Below are 23,354 nucleotides of genomic sequence, written 5' to 3' on the forward strand. Positions count from 1 at the left end.
AGAAGATATTTCCCCCAGGGAGGACTGGTTTGTGGGAGAGATAAAGAAAACTGCCCATTGAACAGCAGAGAACTGCCCCAGCTCTGACAGATGGGGATAGAACACACACCCCAGCCACATCTTCCAGCCTAAGACAGAGGGGAGGGAGCTGCCTGGCTCACTAGGTGAATTCCAGAGGCTAGAGTTGATTCCCAGTGAGAAGCCTCCCCTGTGGCCTGGGAAGCCTTGGTTCTTGTGGAGTGTTTTGCCTGTGCAGGGCTGAATGCATCAGATCCGTTTGAACGTGCTTGATCCCACAAATCAGCACCTGCTCGGCAGTGAGCCTTGGCATGTGTTCTATTTTTGGGTGCAGAATAAGGGAGCCATTCATCTCGAGCTGATTTGCAAGGATAAACTGGAGTGGGAGAACAGCAGTGACTCAGCTCAGCGTTCCTGGGGTGAGTTCAGCACTAACCTCTATTAATGATTTAGCACAGCCATTGAAAACGTGGGAAATCAGCTGCTCAGGGGAATTCTGATGTCCTGGCTGACTCCAGTCTCCAGGCATGAAGTGTCACCTCTGTTTTGTATATTTTTGTCTCTTTATTGGTGGCAATGGACAAATGTACACCTGGTTGGCTTAAGCATTCCTTGATCTGATCCTCTCCCATCAAGGATACATATTCCTTGCTCCAACCCTTTCCTGCTCTCTGGGACACTTATCTGGAAGGACACATCCTGGCATGGATCTGACTTGTCTGTTTTTCTTTCTGGCAGGCATGGTGAGGCCCTGGCACAGGTTTCCCTGAGGAGCTGTGGCTGCCTCATCCCTGGAAATATCCAAGGCTGAATTGGACAGGGCTTGGAGCAGCCTGGGATAGTGGAAGGTGTCCCTGCCTGTGGCAGGGAGTTGGAAGTAGGTGGTCTTTCAGATCCCTTCCAATTCCAGTCAGGTTGGAATTTCTATGGATTCCTCTAGAAACTTGTCTTGCACCACTGGGAATTGTGAGAATTGCCCAAATTTGTTGCTGCTGTGAGTTCTGTCCAACTTGCTGCTTCTCAAGTGCCTTCTTGAGAAGGGTGTGTGTGGCCTCTGGAAGGAAATCAGGGGATTTGCCTTGGCCTGGGGAGTGGCATCTCTTCCTGGAGAGGAAAGGGAGACAGTCTGAGGCTTCCTCCCAGAGGGAATTTTGACTTTTTGGGAATGCATGGTGGTGCAGGGAGGAGGATCGCTGGCAAGGTGTCCCTGTAGCCTAGAGAAGGGCAGGGGCACTGGCATCAGCCAAGGCATGGATCCACAGCCAGATCCTCCAGAGCCAGCCTCTTCCTCCCCCAGAAGCAGCTCTGTGTTCCCTCAGGATAACAGATTTCCACACATCCCAGTTTTACATCCCCAGGGATTGCAGTGCTTGAGAGGATCGCTTGCTGCCGTGTGCGTTCTGTGAGCCAGTCACGAGCAGGGTGGTGGTTTATTTTCTGAATTTTAAAGGGTGTTTATGCACTGGAGAATTCAAAATGAATAATTCTGGCTGCTCTAAAGCAATTAGCTTCTTTCAGCGAGCAGCCTTCAAAGAAAACGTTGCTGCAGACAAGCCATTAGGGAAGCAGATGAAATACTCTGGGGCTCAGATAGCTGGGAAGGGACCAATCCTGCAATTCCTCTTCCACAGGGAAATCAAGTTTTCCTATAAAATTGCCCATCAGGTGTCAGAAGCTGGCATTTGTGCCTTTCTGGAGCAGCTGGGGTAGATTGGAAACTCTCCTTGAAGCAGGGCTCCAAGGTTTGTTGGTTGGAAATGCACCTGGGTGCATCCAATTGGAGCTGCTGAGGCCAGGTGGAGACCTGGCTCTCTGTTTGCCATGGTGTTCCAACATTTCACCCCAAATTTTGGCCTGACCTTGAAAAGGAGCATGATTTTCCCCCCTTGATTGTGCCTATGAGGGTGAGCAGTGACAGGGATGTGGGATGGAGAGGATTGAACCTGCTGGCTCTGGAGAGAGGGGTTCCCCTGCCTGTGCCTCAGGAGGGATACTGAGGCATTAAGCAGCTGACTGGGTTTATAAAAAAGCCCAAAAAAGCAATAACAAAAAAGCTGTTTAAAGCTTTGTTGTGCCTTGCCTGTCCTTGCACCAAGCTTTGCACATCTGTTTGGCTGCAGGGCTGAGCTCTGGTCCTCCATGGACCCTCAGGATTGGGTTTCTTTACACCCTGTGCTGCCAAATCCGACTCTGTTTGGTCTCTCTGGGCTGCCATGATCTATTAGAGTCAGGATGAGCACCGGCCTGGGTGCTGGTGGCTGCTCTGGTATATCAGAGCTCTCTGGATGCAGAGTCACAGCCAGGAGCATCACACTCCATGTTTAGTGTGAGTTATTCCCTGTGGACACCATCCTGTCTGGGCAAAAGAGGTTTGCTTGTAATTCTGTGTGAGATGCACCTCACAGCTGGCTGCAAAATCAGCTATGCCTTGTACTTGGAAAGGAAACACAGCTGGAAATGCCCAAGGCCAGGCTGGATGGAGGTTGGAGCAACCTGGGATAGTGGAAGGTGTCCCTGCCCATGGCAGGGGGTGGGATGGGACGAACTTTTAGGTCCCTTCCAACACAAAAAATTCTGTGATTCTACTCTCCTGAAGGTGCTGTTGGACAGATTTGTCTCTTAGCCCTTGTCCCATGGCAGCAGATCCTCCTAAAAAATTTATCCCCATCTTTCAGGCACTCCCACAGCAGGGGTGAAGTTGCCTCCACTGGGACACCCAGCTGTGCTTCTCTCACCTGGCTCAGGAGGTACAGCTTGCAAACCCTCCTGACAGGAGCATCCATTACATGGGGATTTAATCCCAAATCCTCTTTGGGGACAGGTGTGGGGCACAGCCTGACAGCAGCAGCCTGGCTCTGTTGGTGTGACACAGCAGAGAGGAACAGTTCAGGGGCTGGCTGGAGTGTGTAAAACACATTTGGGGGAGGAATTGTGATTTATGATGAAGCCTCACAGCCCAGTGTGGCTGCAGCATTTGGCTGCCTCTCTGGGTTTCTTTGTAACTTCTCCATGTTTTATTTCACATTCCACCTCCCCCTGTTGAGCCTGGCAGTCTGGAAACAAGGCTCTGAGAGGGCTTGGCCAACCAGAGTCATCTGGTGCCATTCCTGGGTCATTTTGGGTATTCTGCTGATCACTACACTCTTACTGCAGCCCTCCAGCTGGGTCTGAGCCTGCAGCAGCCTGTGAGGGTGGGATATCCCTTCCCTGGGCTTGGAGTTCAGGGAATGAGCCCATCTCTGTGCACCTGACCTGGCTGGGGCCACTGGGAAGGCCAAACTCCAGCACTGCTTTGGCTCATTCTGCTTCTCACTGCGTCATGTCCTTGCTTTGGCAGCCTCCCTGTCTGGTTATCCAGCCTGAAATTCTCAGGGGCCAACTTCTCCTAATGGAGATCAGGAATCTGGGTCACTGCTGATGGGCTGAAGGGTGGAATTAAGCAGCACTTGTTTGATAAGCTTGCTCCCTGTAATGAGAAAACATCCTGGTGTGATGCTGAAGGTGCCTTTGAAGCCTCAAGAGATCCTGGAAAAAGGCAAAATGGGGGGTGGGGGAGAATCTAATCCCAAATTTAATTGGCATGAAGGAATTGCCATATGTGTGTGAGGATTCTGTGCCAGCCTGGTGGCTGTGCTGTGATTGTGGCAGGACTGAGTGACACTGGCTCTGTGTTCCCTTTGCCATGGGCCACTGTCACTTCCCTCTCGTCCTGCAGATCAGTGTTTTCCTCTGGAATCACATTTCAGATTTTCCTTGGATCACATTTCAGCACAGAGGTTCTCAAAGTGCATGGATGACAATTTGCCTGTAAACTGACGTGGCCTTGGCCAGCATGATGCCTCAGGTTTTAGCTTTTCTATTTTTCAGATTCTGTGCTGCTTTAGTGGGTACTTCTGAGCTTCACATTAAGTGGTGGTAAACTCTCTTAACAGAGCAGGGAGACAAAACAATTCCTGCTCTAGCTGGGCACCAAGGACAAATGATCCAAATCTCAGGCCCAAGAGCACAAACAACGTGGGCTGGAGAGAGAAAAACAAGCAGGATGGGACTTCATAACCTAAAGCTGTAATTGAACAATTAACTCCAATGTGCAAATGGAGCAGAACAGATCAAAGTGAGAGACACTGTGACCAGTTGTCCATTTTGTGACCATTTTGGGTTCATCTTGGTGATGAGATCCTTTTCATAAATCCCTACTTTATTCTTTAACTCTGCCCAGCCTCTCTTCTAGCTTAGCCTTCACAAGGCATCAAGAAGGAGCACCATCAGCTGAATTGAATTTCTGCCTGTCTGTGGGTCTCAGTGCATTGAATCCTAGAGTATTTTGGGTTGGAAGGACCCTTAAAGCTCATTTTTTTCTAACTCTCTGCCATGGACAGGGACAATTTCCACTATCCCAGGTGGCTCCAAGCCCTACCCAGCCTGGCCTTGGACACTTCCAGGGATCCAGGGGCAGCCACAGCTTCTCTGGACACCCTGTGCCAGGGCCTCCCTCAGCACTCTCACAGGGAACAATTCCTTCCCAATATCCCATCCATCCCTGCCCTCTGGCACTGCCTCTCCTTGCCCAAGGTCCAGATTGGCCAGCAGACCTTCTGACTGTTCATTAGAGTCAACATCCTGCAGACTGAGCCCTTGCAATCTGCCCCATTCTTGTTTCTTTGTAAGAGCTTGGAGTTTCAGGTAAGGTGAATGTACCTTTTTAAAAGTTTTGAGCAGTACTCTGTCGAGAGGAATGAATAAGGAATGTGCACAGTGTGAGTTCACCAGAGTTCATAAAATATTTGTAATTCCCCCGTTGTCCCTGGAGTTCACACTGACTCAGGAACCTAAACCAGGGGCCAGGTTTTAAAAGCTTTTGTGTTTACAAAAACCAGTGCTTGTCTTTGGTCATCATATCTGACAGCTGAACTGTTTTCCCAGTGGAAAGAAAGGGTCATTTTTATAGCCAGATATAGCAAATGTGAACTCTGACCACAGGCAGGGCAGCTTGAAGGCACCAGAAGTTTTATTTCTGGGTTTCAAGTTGAGAGGAGTTATGGAGGTGAGTGGGTTCTCAGACCTGCTGCAGCAGCAGGTATGGCTCTTGAGGGGACAGGTGGGTGAATGCAGGTGGTGGAGCTGATACAGAGCACTGAGAGGAAGAAGTGAACACCTGGGTGTGCAGTTCCTGACCCTGCTGGTGGAAGGGAGAGCTGGCCACGGTGTCTGCTGATGGTGGCACCAGCATCCCTCTCTGCCACCTCCTTGGCCAAGTGCTGCAGCTCTTGCTAGCATTTTAGGCTGCCCTGGCCAACCTCAACCCTGATTTATTTTCTGTGCCCAAGTTCAGCTTCCATGAGTTCATTTGGGTACAGTTCTTGTGAGTGTTGCACTTTCTTGCCTGGGTTTTTCTGTGTGTTTTATCAGGACACACTTCAGACTGCAGCACTCTGTAAAATCCAGTTTTTGAAGGCAGAGGAAGATGTGCACATCTTAATTTGACATCTCTTTAATTGCTGTCTGCTGGCAGAGGGCTGGGCTTGGGTGCAGGACCTCAGCTCTTCACATGGGTGGTGTGAGGGCTCCCAGTGAATGTCCCCAATACCTACCCCTTATCACCCTGTACAGAATTCACACAGAATCACAGAACTATTGGGTTGGAAGGGACCTTCAAACTGGAGTCCAACCCAGCCCCAACACCTCAGCTAAACCCTGGCATGGAATGTGACATCCAGGCTTTGCTAAACACATCCAGAGATGGTGACTCCACCACCTCCCTGGGCAGCCAATCCAGAACTTCATCACTCTTTCAGTAAAAGATTTTTTCCTAATATCCAATCTAAATTTCCCTTGGTTCAGCTTGAGGCTGTGTGCTCTGGTTCTGTCAGTGCTGCCTGGAGAAAGAGCCCAGCCCCACCTGACTACAACCATCTTTCAGGGAGCTGCAGAGAGTGATGAGGTCACCTCTGAGTCTCCTTTTCTCCAGGCTGAGCACCCCCAGCTCCCTCAGTGGTTCCTCACAGGGTTTGTGTTCCCAGCCCCTCTCCAGCTTCGTAGCCTCCTCTGGACATGCTCAGTGTCCCAACGTCCTTCCCAACCTGAGGGACCAGAGCTGGACACTGCACTCCAGGTGTGGCCTCCCCAGTGCCCAGTGCAGGGGAAGGATGATCTCCCTGCTCCTGCTGGCCACACCATTTCTGATGCAGGCCAGGAGCCATTGGCCTTCTTGGCCATGTGGGCACACTGCTGGCTCATGTCCAGTCAGTCCCCCCAGGTCCCTTTGTGCCTGGGCACTGTCCAACCACACCATCCCCAGCCCAGAGCATTGCAGGGGTTATTGTGGCCAAAACTGCAGGGCTGGGCACTTGGACTTATTAAACTTCATCCTGTTAGACTCAGCCCATCCCTCCAACCATTCCAGGTCTCCCTGCAGAGCCCTCCTTCCTTCCAAAAGATGGACACACACTCCCAGCTCAGTGTTGTCTGCAAATTTACCAATGACACACTCAACCCCCTCATCCCTGTGGTCAATAAAAACATTGAACAGAGCTGGCCCCAGCACAGAGCCCTGAGGGACACCCCTGGTGCCTGGCCCCAGCTGGATGGAGCTCTGTTCCCCACCACCCCCTGGGCTGCCCATCCAGCCAGCTCTGAACCAGCCCAGAGTGCTCCTGTGTAGGAATAACTCCTGTTGATGGAGTGACAACATTATATTTTGTCTCTTTGAAAAGGAAAGAAGCTTAGAAGTTTTTCTTTCCAATTAGGCAAAAAAAAAGACACTTCATAGGCTTAAGGGACTTCACCTCAGACTTAAGGATAGCCAATTGGAGAGAAGCCAAAAAGTCCTGCCTGAGCAATTTATTAGAAAAGGACAAAGAACCAAATCACTTTTGTAAAGTGTTTTACCAGGAGCAAGAACATCTGGCACCTGGCTCGGTTTTTCTGTTTGTCATTTTGCCTTTTGTTAAACCTTTTTGCTCCCAACACTCCAACAGAAGCCATCCTGCTGATTTTTATGCCTCCAAGGGTAGCTGAGCTATCTTGGGTGTGTTATAGACCTCTGAGGGCTTGTTAGACCTGGCTCAAAGAAGTTCCTGTAACACTCCTGTCCCAGCCCTGGGCAGCTGAACCCAAATCGAGAGCAGCCTGCTGCACTGGGAGCTCCCTGGCATTCCTCCACAACTTCTCCTCCTCTCCCTCACTGCTGGCTGCCTCCCTGAGGGACCAAACCAGGCTGGGTGTCCATTGCCAAGCAGAAATCCCTTTTTCCTTCCCTTTTCCTCCCCCTGCCCAGTCCCTCTGCCTCTCCTGCTCCGCTGTTCCTGCCCAGCCTTTCAGCTTCAAACAAAAACCCCTCTGTGTCTGTGTCTCGTGCTGGATGTGACACTGGTATTTACTGCTTTGTGTGTAATTGTAGTAGGTATTGTAATGGCTGGGGTTCATTCTGTTTTTGTAGGAATTGTTAGTGATGTTTGGGTTAAAATTGGTTTTTTTATGGTAATTTGCTGAAATAATTGTTGGGTAAATTATAAGATTTATGATGTGATGTGTGTTTTTTTGATTTAATTTAAAAATTTTGTCCTTTTTTTGGTTGTTGTAGTAACTTTTGTAGATATTGTACAATCAAAGTTATAAAATATGTTATAAAATATATGAATTGGGAATTAATTAATTTGTTAAGGTGTAGAATGACTTGGGGGATAAGAGGTTGGGGTTACTTGGGAGGTGTTGAATAATTTTTTTGATTGTGTGTGGTTTTGGTTCCTAAAGGATTTTTGGGTAGTTGTTACTACTTGTTTTGTCATGTGGTGGTGTTTTGTGTTGGTAAATCTGGTTTTTGGAAGTATATTTTTATTTATGTTCTATCTGGAATGGTATTGACTGGTGTAGTGGTTTTTTTTTTTTTACATTTGGGATAATGATTGTTTTAACAGGTACTGGACAGTTCTTTATTGCATGTTTATGTTTTAGTATATTATATTATTTATAATATAAAGTATATTATAATGATGCTATATAGATTATTATATAATAATATTATTATATTATAGTTTATTATATAATGGTATTATAATTATGTTTAAACTATTATGTTATAATTATTATAATATAAATGATATTATTCATAATATAAAGTATATTATAATTATTATATTTAAAATTATTATTATATAATATTATAATTATATTATAGTTTATTATATAATGATATTATAATTATATTTAAACTATTATGTTAAAATTTTTATAATATAACTTATTTATAATACAAAGTATATTACATTATTTGCATTTGCTTGTGGTATTGTTTTGGGACAGTTTATAGTAAAAGTATTGAATGTTTTTGTAAGTTTGTTACTTAGTACTTCTGTTTGTGTAGCAAATCTTGTGTCCTAATTTTAACAAAAATTTTAACAAAACTTTGTTCTGCCCATGCTGCAGTCAGGGGACAAAGGAAGAGTGAGCACAGTAAGAGCAGAGGGGCCAGGTCATCCTGGAGCAAAACCTGAGTGGGCTTGGAAGTTTTGTTACTTCTGAGGGGCTCTGAGGCAGCAAGATCCTCAGTTGGTGAGTAACAGGCTCATATTTTCCACTAAAAGTCACATTTATTTTGTGGGGCTTTTTGCCTGGCTTAAAATCAATTGGGCTGAGCTGGTTTTTAAAGCCTGGCAGAGTCACCAGAGTGCCTTTGAGGAGGCTTGAAGGTAACATCCCAGAACCTTCAAGGCTGGAAAAGCCCTCCAGGATCACAGAATCTGACCCAGCAATGCCAAGCCCAGCACTAAACCATGGGTTAAAACCCAGCCTTAAACCATGGGTTAAAACCCAGCTATCACCAAAGGGATTTTTGGGACAGACAAAGGTGATACAGAGACTCCATCATCAGAAGGCATGAAAAGACACTTTGTTATTAGAAATCTACAGTTCTTGTAGAAACAATGGTGGACCTAAGACCTGATTGGCCTTTTGGAATCTTCTCTCATCCTGTTGGTGAATTATGAATAGCACACTCTGGAGAGCCACATCTATAAACTATGGTTACAGAAGGAGAGATAATGATTGTTTGAATTCTTTCCTCTAAGTTACCCAGCCTTGGCCTGGGAGAAATTGTCTCTGTTCTTTCTTCAACTGAACTGAGAATATCCACACCCAGCATTAAACCCAGCATTAAACCATTAAACCATCCACCAGGATTTTCAAATCCTGCTCTCAAAACACCTGGAACTGGCCTGGATCAGAGCATATTTTAGACTTTTTCTGGCGGGTTTTGACCTCCTGTCTGTGCTTCAGTAGGCAGTTTACTCCCAGGTGTTTATGGGGTAAACTTCTCAAGGGAGATGAAATGCAGGTGAGCTGTTGTTAGAGCAGCTCATTTAAACTTTTGCACCAAATATTGAGCTGTAAAGTGCTGCTGCACTGTTACATCCCATGTTTGTGAGCTCTGTCCCCAGTGAGGGATGCTGGAATTGGATCAATAGAAGGGGAAAAGTGCACTCTGAGTAAAGCAAGAATTGTTGGCAGCTTGCTGTAACAAAGAGAGGAGGATGCCTGAGGAGTTCAGAGGGATCAGGGCTGGGCAAGTTGGAGAAAGTTCAGCAGGTGAAACATTTTGTGGCTGGAGGCATGACCAGCCAGAGTGGCCACCAAATTTTCAGGCAGAAGAAGCTAAAAGGTAGCAAAGCACCCTGCTGAAAGGTGAGGAGTGCTTCAGAAGGGAAGTTAAATCCCTCTGATCCTGTGTTTTGGCTTGGCACCTGTCAGTGCTTTCTTTGTGCTGCCAGTGAGCAAATTTTATCAATTAATTTTATCAATCAATCAATCCCTTTTGTTTCTCCTGTGCCTTACAATGCAGCCTGCTCAGTAATTGTGGAGCTGCTCTGCTTCCTTCAGATGGAATGGATAATCCTTCCCAACTCCAAGCACCTTGTTCCAGACCTTTCCCCCTGCCATGAGTGGAGAGGAGACATGTGGCTCCTGCTTGAGGAAAGCAGAAGAGGCATTTCCATCCTGAAGGCAATGGCTGGAAGGGCTGCCTGGGCTCTGACCTGCTGCAGGTTTGTGTGTCTTAGGGAAAGAGGCTGAAATCTGGGCTTGTTCTGGGAAAAAAAAATGTAAATGTGGGCTCCTCAGCTTCCACATCTTCCTGCTTGGGAACACAAGGACACAAAAGAAGCATTTTGTGGCTAGGAAAATCTCCGCTGTGATGCTTCCAATTTCTTCTGGAGGAGGCAGTCTCATGTCATGGATAGGTTTGCTGCAGGAAGAGTGGGACAAAGCTTGAGAAACTCCCCTTGGTTCCTCCCATCCTTTGTGAAATGGGGATGCACTGGGATCCAGCTCTGCATTGAGGTGGTCCATGTCCAGCAGCATGTGGGAGCCTACAGATAACTGAGCTCTGGGCTGTGAGGTTTTCTATCCTGTGTCCATGTCCTGTCCATTGGTGCTCCTGGATGTGTATGGTTAGTGGGAATTTTTGTGGTGATGTGAATTTAATGAAATCCTTTTGGTAGTGAGAATTCTAGGTGGTCCAAGGAGAGCTCAGACTTAGACATTTCTTTTTTTTTTTTATCTTGATGCATCCAGTGAGCCAACACAGCAGCTCAGGGACACATCAAGCCAAAAAATCTTGTACTGGAGTAAAGAGTGGGCGAGGTTTGACATGGGTTTTTTAAGTAAAACCACTTCAAATGGTGCTGGGAGAAAAAAAAAAAAAAAAAAAAAGATTAACAGCTCCTTTGCAGTCTGAAATTATGGACTTTGTGCTGGAGAGCAGGCTCCCAGACCACCCTTTTCTATTTATTGCCCATAGCAATTTTCTTGGCCTTCAGGATCTTCAGGGCAAACTGAGCACTGTAATTACCCTGGATGTTACCAGGGCACTTTCTCCACCCCTCTGGAAACTCTTGTGAAGTTTCTGCTGTAACTGAAACTTCTCCTGCAAAAGGCAGGACAGAAAAAATGCTTTTAGAGGTGTCTACCATGTTTATGTGTGAAGGACAGCTGCCTCCAAGAGAGCCAGGCTGCAGTTAAGCCATGTCTTTATGGGGAGCTTTGTATTTCTTTTTTGCCTTCCTCCCAGCCCTTTATTCCCAGAGTATTCCCATGGGACAGGTGTTTAATAATTTTGTTGATTGTATGTGCTTTTGGTTCCTAAAGGATTTTTGGGTAGATGTTACCACTTGTTTTGTCATGTGGTGGTGTTTTGTGTTGGTAAATTTGTTTTTTGGAACTATATTTTTCTTTATATTCTATCTGGAATGTTATTGACTGGTATAGTGTCTTTTTTTTTTTTTTTTTTTTTTTTTTTTTTTACATTTGGGATAACAATTGATTGTTTTAACAGGTACTGGACAGATCTTTATTGCATGTTTAGGTTTGTTATACTGAAAGTATATGATATTATTTGTATTGGTCTGTGGTATTGTTTTGGGATGGTTTATAGTGACAGTAGTGAATGTTTGCCCCAGCCCTGGAAGTGTTCCAGGCTGGGTTGGAAGGGGCTTGGAGCAATCTGGGCTAGTGGAAGGTGGTGGGAATGAGATGAACTTTGTGATCCTTTCCCACCCAAACCATTCTGGGATTGATTCCAATGCCAAAACCATTTCTGCACCATTGCAGCTGTAATTTATGCCTCACCTGAGCGTGTCAGTGCTGTATTTACCATTTGTGCCAGATTTGGGAGCATCCCACCATCTGCATGTCATGGAAGAGCCCTCCCTGATGGGAGGAGCAGAGTTTGGTAGCTCAGAGTCAGGCAGGGAAAGTTCCTTTCATCTGCTCCAGGGCAGGTTTAGGTGGGATAGTAGGAAAAAGGTGAAGAGGTGGTCAGGCCTGGGAGCAGGCTGTCCAGGGCAGTGGTGGACTCAGCATCCCTGTGTGTCCAAAGGATGTCCCACTGTGTTCTGCTCTCCGTGGGTAACGCTGCACACACAGAGCCTGGAGCAGGTGTGGGCTTGTGAACAGCCTGAAGGGCCTTCTGAAAAACAAGGTTCACTCTCCTGTAAAAATTTAGAAAGCCTAATAAAGTACAATAGGAGACAAAGACAATAAAGCAAAAATTTATTACCTGGTGCCTCCTGGCATTCGGCCAAGAGCATCCTGGCTATTTTGGAAACACCCTTGATATACCATTTCTATTGTATCAGCCTGCTACATATTCAGAAACAATTATGCATATTAAACTTTTCCCCTGTTGGGAAGGATGAGAGTTTGACAAGGAAGTCTCACAGATGTGTGTGCTTGGCAGAAAGATTTTTGAATGTAGAATCTGAAGAAGGAATAGAGATGGCAGCAAGTTTTGATAGAGAAGGGAAGAATTGCTGAGCCAGTCTCACTGGATAACCAAGGAGGCAAAGGGTGTGTTAGTTAGAAGGGGTTTTATGGCTTAGAGCAAAGGATAAACCCACCCCAAACAAGAAGATGTTTTTACCAAGCACAAAGAGAGCACAGGCAAACAAGCCTGCTGATGTGGCAAGCAGAAAAAAGCTCTCAGAATTTTCCACTGCAAGAAAACTGAAAAACAACTTCTAGCTGAAACTGTGATGTACTGACTGTGAGTGACTGGAGAGCAGTGCCATGAATATGGTAATTAGTTATGATAGGCTGTAGGTAATAGTTCAGGTATAGATTGGTTCTGCTGTATGAAGATGCTCAGCAAAGAAAAGTAAATAATGCATTGTAACCAAAACCAAAGGGTCTCCAGGCCTGCCTGCAGCTGGAGCTGACAGCTGTGGGCACAGGCTCTGTCACCCACCACCCTGGACTGCTGTGACACCTTGGATACAATAAACTGCATTTTGGAGAGCCCCTGGAGTCCCACATCCCTGATTTCAGCTCTTACATTCCCCACACCACTTTACATGTTCCAAGAACTGTTTGGCATGGCTCCTCCTCGGGTCTGCCTTTTTAGAGTTGTGGTTTTAGTCCATTCTTATCATCACCTCCAGTTTGGGCCTTGGTCCATATTTCCTTCAGACCATCAGTGCTGATAGTTGGCACATCTGTACAGGTGTCCTCATCACATGTTCACTGATGTTATCCCATCCAAGCAGGCATTTTAACACAACCATACTCTATCAGCTGTTTCTAAGTTTTAGTTAACAACAGAAATAAAAATGATATCTTTATAGGAAAGTTACTTTAACACCACACACATAGAATCCATTTTAATATTTGCAAAAAGCCAATATTATATGTATGTATAGCAGCAGGGACTGAGTGTCCCAGGTGGAAAGCTGGGAGTGCAGCTGTGTCTGGAGGCACAAACCAACACTTTGGAAGCCCTGGCTGCTGAGGAGGCAACCTGAGGTCCTGTGGCTGGAACCCAGGTCAGACCCTGCTGGGTGCTGACCCAAGGGTGTTTGGGGGAACACGAGCTGAGGCCAGCTGTCCTTGTCCCCAGCAGAAAGGTGCCTTCATCCTCTGCCAAAGGCAACTGTCCCCCAGGCTGCCTGGAGTGCTGGTGGAGCAGATAACTCCACATCTGCTCTGCTTCAAAGCCTGGGCTGGGCCAGCTCCGTGCTCAGACACACGTGGCATGAATTAGGGGGTGGATTAGTGGGAATGTCTGTGTGCAATGAGGTGCCCAGCACATCCCTGCAGCACAGGGTGCAGCTGCCTCTCTGCTGTGCTGCTGCTCCAGAGGGGAAAGTGTGTTTTTCCCTTTCCTTTGCAGCTTCTGAGATGTGTTTTTGGTGGGGATTCGACCCACCAGGCAGGGAGCAAAGTTAATCCAAAGGGGAGCTTGGTGGGGAGGGAGACCACATCTCATTAAAAGTCAGCTGGAAAAAAACTCTCCAGGATTACACATCTATTTTGCAGAGCAGCTCCTCGTGTTGCTCAGCCTGCTGGAAGCCAAAGCACAGGCAAAGATTTCCCTCAGCCCCAGAGGATCCTGTAAATTGCCCAGAGCTGAGCTCTGCACCTCTGTGAATACTCAGATCATCTTGGAGGTTGATCCTGGTACTTGACCCTCACTAGAAATCATTTGGGGTGGTGGAAGGGCAGGAGCCAGCTGAAGCCTGATTTAACAGCTTCCCAAAAAAAGGCTTCCAGGGCAGGGCTGAGGCATGGGCACGAGGGAGGCAGGAGGGCAGGGAGCATCTCTGTGGCACTGTGTCCTGCTCCTGTGGTGCCACAGTGGGAGGACAGCAGGACAAAGCTTCAAGTGGCAGCTTGAATGCAAGGGCTGCCATCAGTGCAGGCTTCAAATAGAGAGGGCAGTTTTTATTTCCTTCACTGCCCCAAACCCTTCTCTTCCTCTTCCCTGCTGGGATGGATGCATTCAGCAGCGGGAGACTGGTGGCACAGGCTAGCAGGAAATCTCATGGACCAATTTTCCTGCCTTTCCAGGTTCCTGTTAAATTGCAGGAGCCCACGTTTTAGCCCAGTCCCCACAGCTGTGCCCCAGCTCCAGCAGCAGAGCTGAGAGCAGAGCTGCCATCCTGTCCTGCTTTGTGCTGTGCTTTCCTTCCACAGGTGAGAGATGTGGGGTGGAAGGAACCCAAAATTCCATCTCATTCCACCCCTTTCTCATGGGCAAGGACACTTTCCACTGTCCCAGGCTGCTCCAAACCCTGTCCAGCCTGGCCTTGGGCACTTCCAGGGGTGAGGAATCTGAGGCTTCTCTGGGCACCCTGTGCCAGGGCCTCCCCACCCTGCCAGGGAACAATTCCTTCCCAATATCCCATCCATCCCTTCCATCTGGCAGTGGGAGCCATTCCCTGTGTCCTGTCCCTCCATCCCTTGTCCCCAGTCCCTCTCCAGCTCTCCTGGAGCCCCTTCAGGCCCTGGCCGGGGCTCTGAGCTCTGCCTGGAGCCTTCTCCAGGTGAACACATCCAGTTTCAGCCTGCCTGCAGAGCAGAGGGATTCCAGCCCTTGGAGCATCTTTGTGAGGCTCCACTCAGTCCCTTGAGCTAGGCTGGGAAGAGCCTTTTCAGTTACTGGGTTATTCCTTGGGCTAAATGGGATGTGCAGAGATCTGAGCCATCCTGGGGGCTGTCAGTCCTGGGTTGCTGTGTGGGACCTGGATGTGTCAGGGTTAGAGTCCCCTAACTTTGGTGCTGTGCTGCTGCTGTGGCTCAGCCTTTCCTGGCTGGTTTATCTACCAGGGTTCAGACTCCCTTTGAGATCTTTGGGCAGAAGAAGTGTTCTGCTGTTACTCATTTCTGGAAAATGTGAAGTTGTGGGTAGGGACTAAGCTGTGCTTAGATACAGGCAGCACTTGAATGGAGAGCTGGAGCCATTTATATTATTCTATTCTATTCTATTCTATTCTATTCTATTCTATTCTATTCTATTCTATTCTATTCTATTCTATTCTATTCTATTCTATTCTATTCTATTTTGTATTATATTATATTATATTACATTACATCATATCATATCATATATTATATATCATCTCATACTATATCATACCATACTATATTATACTATATCATATCATATCATAGAATGCTATACTAAAACTATACTAGAGAAGGAGAAAGGGTACATTGGGAGGCTTAACAAGAATGAATAATAAAAACTCCTGACTGACTCAGAGTCTGACCCAGCTGGCTGTGATTGGTCATTAATTAATAACAATTCACATGGAACCAATCAAACATTCACCTGCTGGTAAACAATGTCCAGACCACATCCCAAAGCAGCAAACACAGGAGAAGCAATCAGATAATTGTTGTTTTCATTTCTCTCTGAGGCTTCTCAGCTTCCCGGGAAAAAATCCTGGGCAAAGAGGATTTTTCAGAAAATATCATGGTGACACAATCCCATAATAAACACCCTGCTGGGCAGCCAAGAACCCTCTCCCTGTGCTAAAAACCTTTAAGCAGTGCCCGACACAGTCTCCCAGCAATGCAGAGAAAAAGGTGAAGTCACTAAGGTTTGACATTTATACTGAGAGAGAGAAAAGAAAATGACTCATTCCCCACAGCCTAAGGGCAAATTCAGTGGCTTCTGCATCTCAGCGGCTCTGTTGGTTAACTTGAAAAGAATCCCTTTAATTTCCCATTCCCTTTCTCAATGCAGTGTTTCTTCTCTGCTGATTGACTCATTTCCTGGAAATCTCTGAGCCAACACAGCCTTCCTGGCGCTGTGGATTCAAGACTATTGTGTGGTGGAAATGTGTTTTACCTGAAGGTGTTCTTCACCACCAGCCTTGGAAAACAGGGGAAAATCGTGGTGCTCAACGTGTCTGGGAACTCCGAGGAGCCATAGGTGCTGTTTGTAACCCTCCCTTTGGGTTCTGGGGTGGGTTTGGTTTTTCATTTGTTGTCAAAGCTCTCTGTTGGCCTTTGAGGTTTGTTTAGGAGAGTGGGATAGAGGTGGGGTGCTGTAGTTTTGTCCTGGATGCAAAAAAAGCCATTTTTAGTTCAATGTAAGAAAAGGGTTGAGATGAGTTCATCCTTTAAAGATGACTGGAACCTCTGCAGCCATGGAATTCCTACCTCATTTTTCCATCAAAGCCAGGTCTGCAGGGGATGCAGCAGCGGCTGTGTGGAAAAATTAAGTTTATTATACTGTAAGGTCTCACTTGCATCTGGATTTGGTGGCAGATTCCCATTTTGTGGGAGAAAAGAGCATCTTGGATTTCCCTCCACCGTGTAGAGGACATGAAGGCTGCTCAAGAACAGTCTGGAAACCCCAAACTTTTTGTGCTAGGAATGGACTCGTGGGAGGAGTAATTCTGTGTAAGGGTGGCATTCTGGAGGTAAAGAGAGGCAGGACTGGGAGCTGGGCTGGCACCATTTCCCTGTGTTGTCCTGTTGATAACAGAATGCAGAATTCTGTCGCAGGATTCCTTGCAGAATGCAGGCATTCCCCCTCTCAGAGCTCACAGCCAAAGAGCAGCTGGTTTCTGCTGCAGGGGATGACACAGGATGTTTGGATTTGGGATGCAGATGATCCCGGGTGCTGCAGGATTCCATTTCAAGCTGTCACAGCAGCCACGTGGTGATGAAATATCTCCAGTTTGGAAATTCGTCCTCCCAGCTGGGGTAAAGCAGCCTGGATTCCTCCAAGGCTGTGATGACTTGTGAGCCGCTTCCTTGTGGGATTTTTGTAGTTTGGTTGGTTTTTTGGTTGTTTTTTTTTTTTTTTTTGTTTGGTTCGTTGGTTTTTTTGGGGTTTTTTGGGGTTTTTTTTGGGTTTTTTTTTAAAGTTGGGGTTAAATCTGTGAGATGGCATTTTTTGTTTGGATTTAGATGTTTATTAGGTTTTTTTGTTATATATTATAGTTTTACAAATGGTGAGTTTTACAGTACTTTAATAAGTTTAAAATGGAGTTGTGTCTTTTTCTTTATAAGGATAAACTGTCTAATTAAGAGAAGACAAATTATTTTTACTTTTAACTTAATGACTAGCTACTAGTGGTCTGCAATGTCAACTTTTAATTTAATTACACAATACTTCTCAAACATATGAAGAAGAAGGAATAGCTACTGCCCTAAAACCTCTATCTTGTTTTATATATTACTATATTCTAAAACCTTAAACTCTAAGTTTTCCACCCTGTGATATTACACACTTCTATTCAAACTCCACACCCATAATTTTAGTTCTACCATTCAATTTTGGAAGCCTTCTCCACAGTCTCAGGTCAAATGCAGTGTTCTCTTGGGTGTTAGTGCCTGTCAGCACAGAAAGTCTGAAATTCTCAGCAGCCAGGGTCCCAACACTTCCTTTGTACAGGGAAAAATGGAAAAATACACATTTTGGAGGGAAAATGTTCTCTGCAGCCATGGAGGAGCCCCTCTGCCAGGAGTTCTTGTGCTGCTAAATGAGAGCAGTGGAGATTTGGGTGAGGTGTGTGCCTCACCCAAGCCATAGGATGTGCCCACCTCCCCTCCCCTTCCAGTGTAGCCCATCTTGGTTTATGTTTAGGTTGGATTTTAGGAAAAATTTCTTCATGGAAAGAAGCTGCCCAGAGCAATGATGGAGTCCCATCCCTAGAGGGATTTCACCCACGTAGATGTGGCACTTGGGGATGTGGGTTAGTGGTGGGCTTGGCAGTGCTGGACTGGATGACCTTGGGGGCTTTTCCACCCCAAATGATGCCATGATTGATCCCTCCCCCTCCTCTGAGCTGCAGACTGGAGACCTGCAGCCAAGTGTGTCACTTCTGGTGCAGTGCTAATGGGAATTGAGAGCAGTGGGAACCTCTTTACATGGAAAAACCTCCATTTCATAGCCTGCCTGCAAAAACTCTAGACCTCCAACCTGTGCTTCCCTTCCTGCTTCTCCCCATCCCTGCCTCCCTCTCCCTGCAGAGGTGAAGCCACTCCACTGTAAATCTATTCAAATATTCATGCAGGAGACTGAAGCCCTGCACTAAAAAGCGTGGCCCAGAGAGAGAGAGAGGTCATTTGTCTGCAGAGAGTTGAATCAATACCCTGCTGAATCTCCCTGCCAGTTTGGATCCCTGCTGGGGAGAGGGAGCTCTGGGCAGCTGCTGGGATCTCTCCATCCTTGCTGCTGGAGCAGGCAGTGCCCATCTGCAGATGGCCAGCTCCTCTGGGGACACCACGCTGGGAGAAAAGCCAGGAGAGCCCCAGCCCTGTGGTGTGACCCTTAGCTGGATGACAGCCCTGTTTCTGTGGGAAAGGCAGCCTTTCCAAGCCTTCCTGAGGGGTTCATGCAGCCCCTCTGGGATCACAGAGCAGGTCCTCCCCTTCACCATGGAGCTGCTTTGTCCTTTGTGTCACCCTCTGCCCCATGGGTGCTGCTGCAGCATCCTCAGTCCTGGGCAAGCCCAGGCCTCTCCTTTTCCTTATCTCCACACTTCCAGGTCCTCCCTCACAGGGGAAGGGATTTTTAGGGTTTTTTTAAGTATTTTGTGGGCTGTTATCTCCTTTTACCATGACTTGGCTGAGCAAGGCTTGCTGAACCCCGCCAACCCCCCCACTCAAACAAGACCTGTGTTGTTAATTGTTAATTGTTGATCAGCTTGCTCCAGGTTTCAGCTTTTCTGGGAATGATCTGCCATGAGCTCAGTGAAATCCAGATGCAGGTCCTGTGGAGAGGAAAGGAAAGGAAAAATTCCTTCCCTGCTCCACGTGCTGAGGGCTGCCTCTTGCCTTGCTGTGTGCCACCTCCAGGCCCAGCCATCAGTTTGTTTTGAGGAGCAGAAGGGATGCTCAGGGCTGGATCAGAGGGAAGGGACACTCTGCCTCACACAGACAGGGTTCTCCTGGCTGAGGTTGGTGCTTGGAAGCCTTGGAAGCACAATTTGGGGCTGCTTTCCTGCACCTGGAACAGGCTCCCCAGGGAATGCTCACGCTCCCAAGGCTGCCAGAACTCAGGGAGCTTTAGGGCCATGTCTCAGGGATGGGATTGTTGGGGTTGACTCCATCCTTGTTGGTCCTTCCCAGGAAGGATTGCCCTGGTTGAGCAGGTGGAACTTGGGCCTTGAGCTCAGCTAAGCTGGGCTGGTGGCACTGAAGGATGTGAGAGTCCCTAATTTTTCCTCTCCTTTCAAGGAAAGCAGCCTAATTAAGCTTCCTATCATCTAATTAGTTTTCACAGATTTCTCACAAGTAGTTATCAGTGGTGCAGAGGGCTGTTAAGTCCTTCCCTGCTCCAAGGCTTGTGGAAGGGGGTAGGAACCTCTCTGCTCCCTTCAGCAGGACCTTCCCAAGCCATGGCATCCTCACTGTCAACTCTGTTCAAGGATTTGTCCCCCTCACTTTACAAAACTGGGATGGATATCACCCCAAAAAAGCTTTTTTGGGGGGGGCTATTAATCTTTCCTAATAGGAGAAAGGTTTTGAACCAGCTTCTAAAACCTGGCTTTACAACCAGAGGCTGAGAGAGCAAAGCCAGACCTGGAGCTCCTCCTCCCTGCCTGGGTGGGGAGGCAGCAGGGATTGATCCCTTTAAACTGCATCTAAAAATGTGCCTGTGTGCATCATGGGGCAGGGTTGGGAGGTTTTGGAGCAGCTGAGGGAGCTGGGAAAGGGCTCAGCCTGGAGAAAAGAAGGCTCAGGGGGGACCTTGTGGCTCTGCACAGCTCCTGACAGGAGGGGGATGGTTGGGCTCTGCTCCCAGGGAACAGGGACAGGAGGAGGGGGAATGGGCTCAAGATGGGCCAGGGGAGGTTTAGGTTGGGCAGCAGGAAGGATTTCCCCATGGAAAGGGTGCTCAGGCCTTGGCAGGGGCTGTCCAGAGTAGTGGAATCCCCATCCCTGGAGGTGCTCAAGAGGCATTTGGATGTTGCCATGGGGATGTGGTTTTGTGATGGCCTTGGCAGGGCTTGGGGAACAGTTGGACTTGATGATCTTGGAGGTCTTTTCCAACCTTAACAATTCCATATTTCCTTACTGGTTTAAGAGAAAAGCAGAACTTGTGTCACGATGTGCTCCTAAGCACAGGACAATCCTTTTCCAGCTTTGGAGGTACCTGGGCTCCCTCCTGCACCTGACACCTCTCTGGGCTGTGCTGATTCAAACAGGGAACTTGTTCTCCTGGCAAGTCACTGTGGCATGAACCAGCTGCCTGCTCCCCTGCCTGGGCATCACCTCCTTCCCAGAGCCTGGAATGCTCAGCCACTGTGAGACACTGCCCTGGCAGGCACAGCCCTGCTCCCAGGAGGATGCCTGGCAGTGTGAGTGTCTTTGCTGTCTCCTCGGATTAGGCACCGAGGACAGGAGCTGGATGCAGACACCCTGCTGGCAGAGAGGCAAACTGAGCTGGCTCTCCCTGCTTTTGGGGCTGCAGCTTCCCTGCATGGCCCTGAGCCCTGGAGATTTTATATCCCTGTCCTTTATGGGTCTCACTAGCCTAGAGGCTGTGACAAACCCAGCCATGGCCACGGGCTGCTAGCAGCAGGGAAAATCCCCTCTGCCATAATCTCACACCCCCCTGGCTGCCCTAACAAAGCCCGTGCTCAGGGGAGCACAAACCCACCCTTTCCTGGGGTTGCTTGGACTTGCTTTCCTCAATCCCTTCTTTGTTTTTCATTCCTGAACTGTAACACAGGCAAGAAAGGAGCTGGAACCAGGATCCCTGGAGGCAAGGAAGCATTGTCCTAAAAACAAAGGGACTTTTCCTCACGTGCACCAGCAACAATAGGAAGTGCCCCAGAGCCTTTACTTCATCCTGGACTGGGTTTCCTAATGTTTTCCAGGATGCTTGTCTGGTCTGGTGTAGCCAGGAATGGCAAATTGTGTAATACCTCTCACCAATCCTAAAAAAGTGCTGCTCCTCCTCAGGAGCAGGAAAGCAGAGCTGGTGCAGCAGGTTTCTCCCCAACAGGTGAGAAATGGTGCCACAGTCTTCTGGAATTTGGAGAAATCTTTCAGGACTTCCCTCTGCCCTCACCAGCACTTTTAGAAACTGCTGTGTTTCATTTTTTGGGGGGAGAGGAGCAGGAGGAAAGGAAAGCAAACAAGTTAAAACCCCAGAGGAATGTTTTTCCATTCAGTGTCACCTACTCAGCTCCTCCCTCATGCACAGAGATGCCCAAGGGGGCTGGAGACCACCTTCACTTGGCAGCAGACACAGGCTGAGAGCTGCTGGAAGCCCTCTGGGATGCTCCAGAGTAGGAATTGAAAATGGACACGGGCATTGCCAGTGCCTGCTCACGTTTTCCCAGCAATCCCAAACTGAAGAGAAGTTTTTTTTTCCCCTTTCCTAGGAGGTATTGGCATTCCTCCAAGCACGGAGGGACCAGATGGAGCAGTAATACAGCTAAAACTGGGGGGGGAGGAGGGGAAGGGAGTATCTGTTAAGGAGTTGGCTTGAAAATAAGATCATGGAAACCAGCTGTTGCTTCAAGAAAGGGTTTTGCTGCTGATTCTAGAAGAGGACAGGATAGGGGCTGATGTAAGAAGCCAGTCCTGAAGACCAGATGTGTTTGGGCTGCATTTGGGGAGGTTAGGAGGTCAAATGCAGAGACACTGAGCAGTGCATGGGGGAGATCTCTCTGCTACAAAGCACAACATCTCGCTGGCTTTCTCTTCTGGGCTGCTTTGGGGGGGCTCAGAGAGGCAACACTTCCACCTCCAAAACCTCCAGCACTCAGGACCACTAATTCCTCCCAAGACATCTTCGCTGATGTGTCTCTGGAGCCGCCCTCCTGTGGATCAGCTCCCTGTGATGCAGATCTGGGGAGACACAGCCATTTATGTAAGTGGCTTTGTGTTGAGGTTCCACAGCTCTGAGAGCCCCCAGGCACCTCTGACCCATGGCAAACACCCAGTTTGTCCCCTGGCCCAGCATCCTGCAGTGGACACTGCCCTACCCTCCTTGCAGCAGCTCTGCCTCCTATTTTCCATCAAGTGCTGGATTTTCGGGATTGCCATGGAGATGGAGGCCAGTGTGACAGGCATCAGGCAAACAACATGAGACAGTCTGTGTCCTGGGGGATAAACTTGGCACTCTGAAAGGCATCCCGGGCACAGAATTCCCATTAACACCATCCCGTGTAGTGCTTTGAAAACTGATCTCACACTTAGGAGTGGGGTTGAGAGGGGGGAGGGACAAAAACCAGGGTTAGGGCACAGAGAGGGGCATTGCTGCTCCATGAGGACAGGAAATGGCCTGGCAGCAGAGGTGTTTTCTGAATTCCTGCCTCAGCTGCTGTTGCAGGAGCAGCCCAGGAATTCTTCTCCTTTCCCTGATGCCCTGCTGTGTTTTATGCAGGATTCTCTACATGGATACCAGCGAGTGATTCCAGGTGACCCTGGGCCATGATGCCAGGAGGGATTTGGGCTTGGAGCAGACCTGGAGGATGTCATGTTCCCCTTTGGATGGCCAGAAAACCCCAGCAGACCACAGGTACAGGGATCAAAGCCCCAGCTCAGCACACAACACGTTCCTTATATAATTGTGCTGTGATGGCCATTGGCACAGGAGCTGGGATTTATGTCTGAAACAGCGAGTGTAGGAATTCCGTCTCCTTGGTGATGGAACCGACCAATGGAAAACACACACACACACACAAAAAGGACTCTAAACCCATCCTTGGACCTGGCTTTCATTTTCAGAGTGGAGGAGAGTGAATTAGGCTGGCCTGTGGCTAAGAGCACGATGTAAATGTGCCTGGCGTGGCTCTGGCCTCCACCTGAGTCATCCCAAAGCAGGCTCAGCTATCCCAGGAGCTTCTGTGGAGAGAATCAGGATTAAAAAGTCATGTACCTGTAATGACAGACCTTCCTGGCACCCTGTGCACTGTCCTTACCACACAGTCTCCCCCTCCAACCTCCCAAAACTGGTGCTGAGTTTGGGTATAAGTAATTCCTGCCTTCCCTGCTGAGCCCTGGATTAAACCCAGCATTAATAAAAATTAAACTGCCTGTGTTTAACACACCAGGTGGGGAAAAACTGCCCATGAGAACCACAGCAAAGAGGG

General features: G+C 47.9%; 1 long non-coding RNA gene across 2 annotated transcripts in view; it reads left to right on the top strand.

Moving 5' to 3' along the window:
* The window catches only part of LOC108961733 (uncharacterized), a 38,709-nt gene that overhangs the window by 4,623 nt on the left and 10,732 nt on the right, over positions 1 to 23,354 (top strand). For both annotated transcript variants that reach the window (XR_007780583.1, XR_007780584.1), the window contains exons 2-7: positions 353 to 437; positions 757 to 895; positions 8,443 to 8,568; positions 9,854 to 10,055; positions 16,034 to 16,222; positions 22,646 to 22,780. This is a non-coding gene — a long non-coding RNA (uncharacterized LOC108961733). The remainder of the gene's footprint in view (positions 1 to 352; positions 438 to 756; positions 896 to 8,442; positions 8,569 to 9,853; positions 10,056 to 16,033; positions 16,223 to 22,645; positions 22,781 to 23,354) is intronic.

The sequence above is a fragment of the Serinus canaria genome (assembly GCF_022539315.1).
Source record: "Serinus canaria isolate serCan28SL12 chromosome 7 unlocalized genomic scaffold, serCan2020 HiC_scaffold_29, whole genome shotgun sequence".
Taxonomy (NCBI): domain Eukaryota; kingdom Metazoa; phylum Chordata; class Aves; order Passeriformes; family Fringillidae; genus Serinus; species Serinus canaria.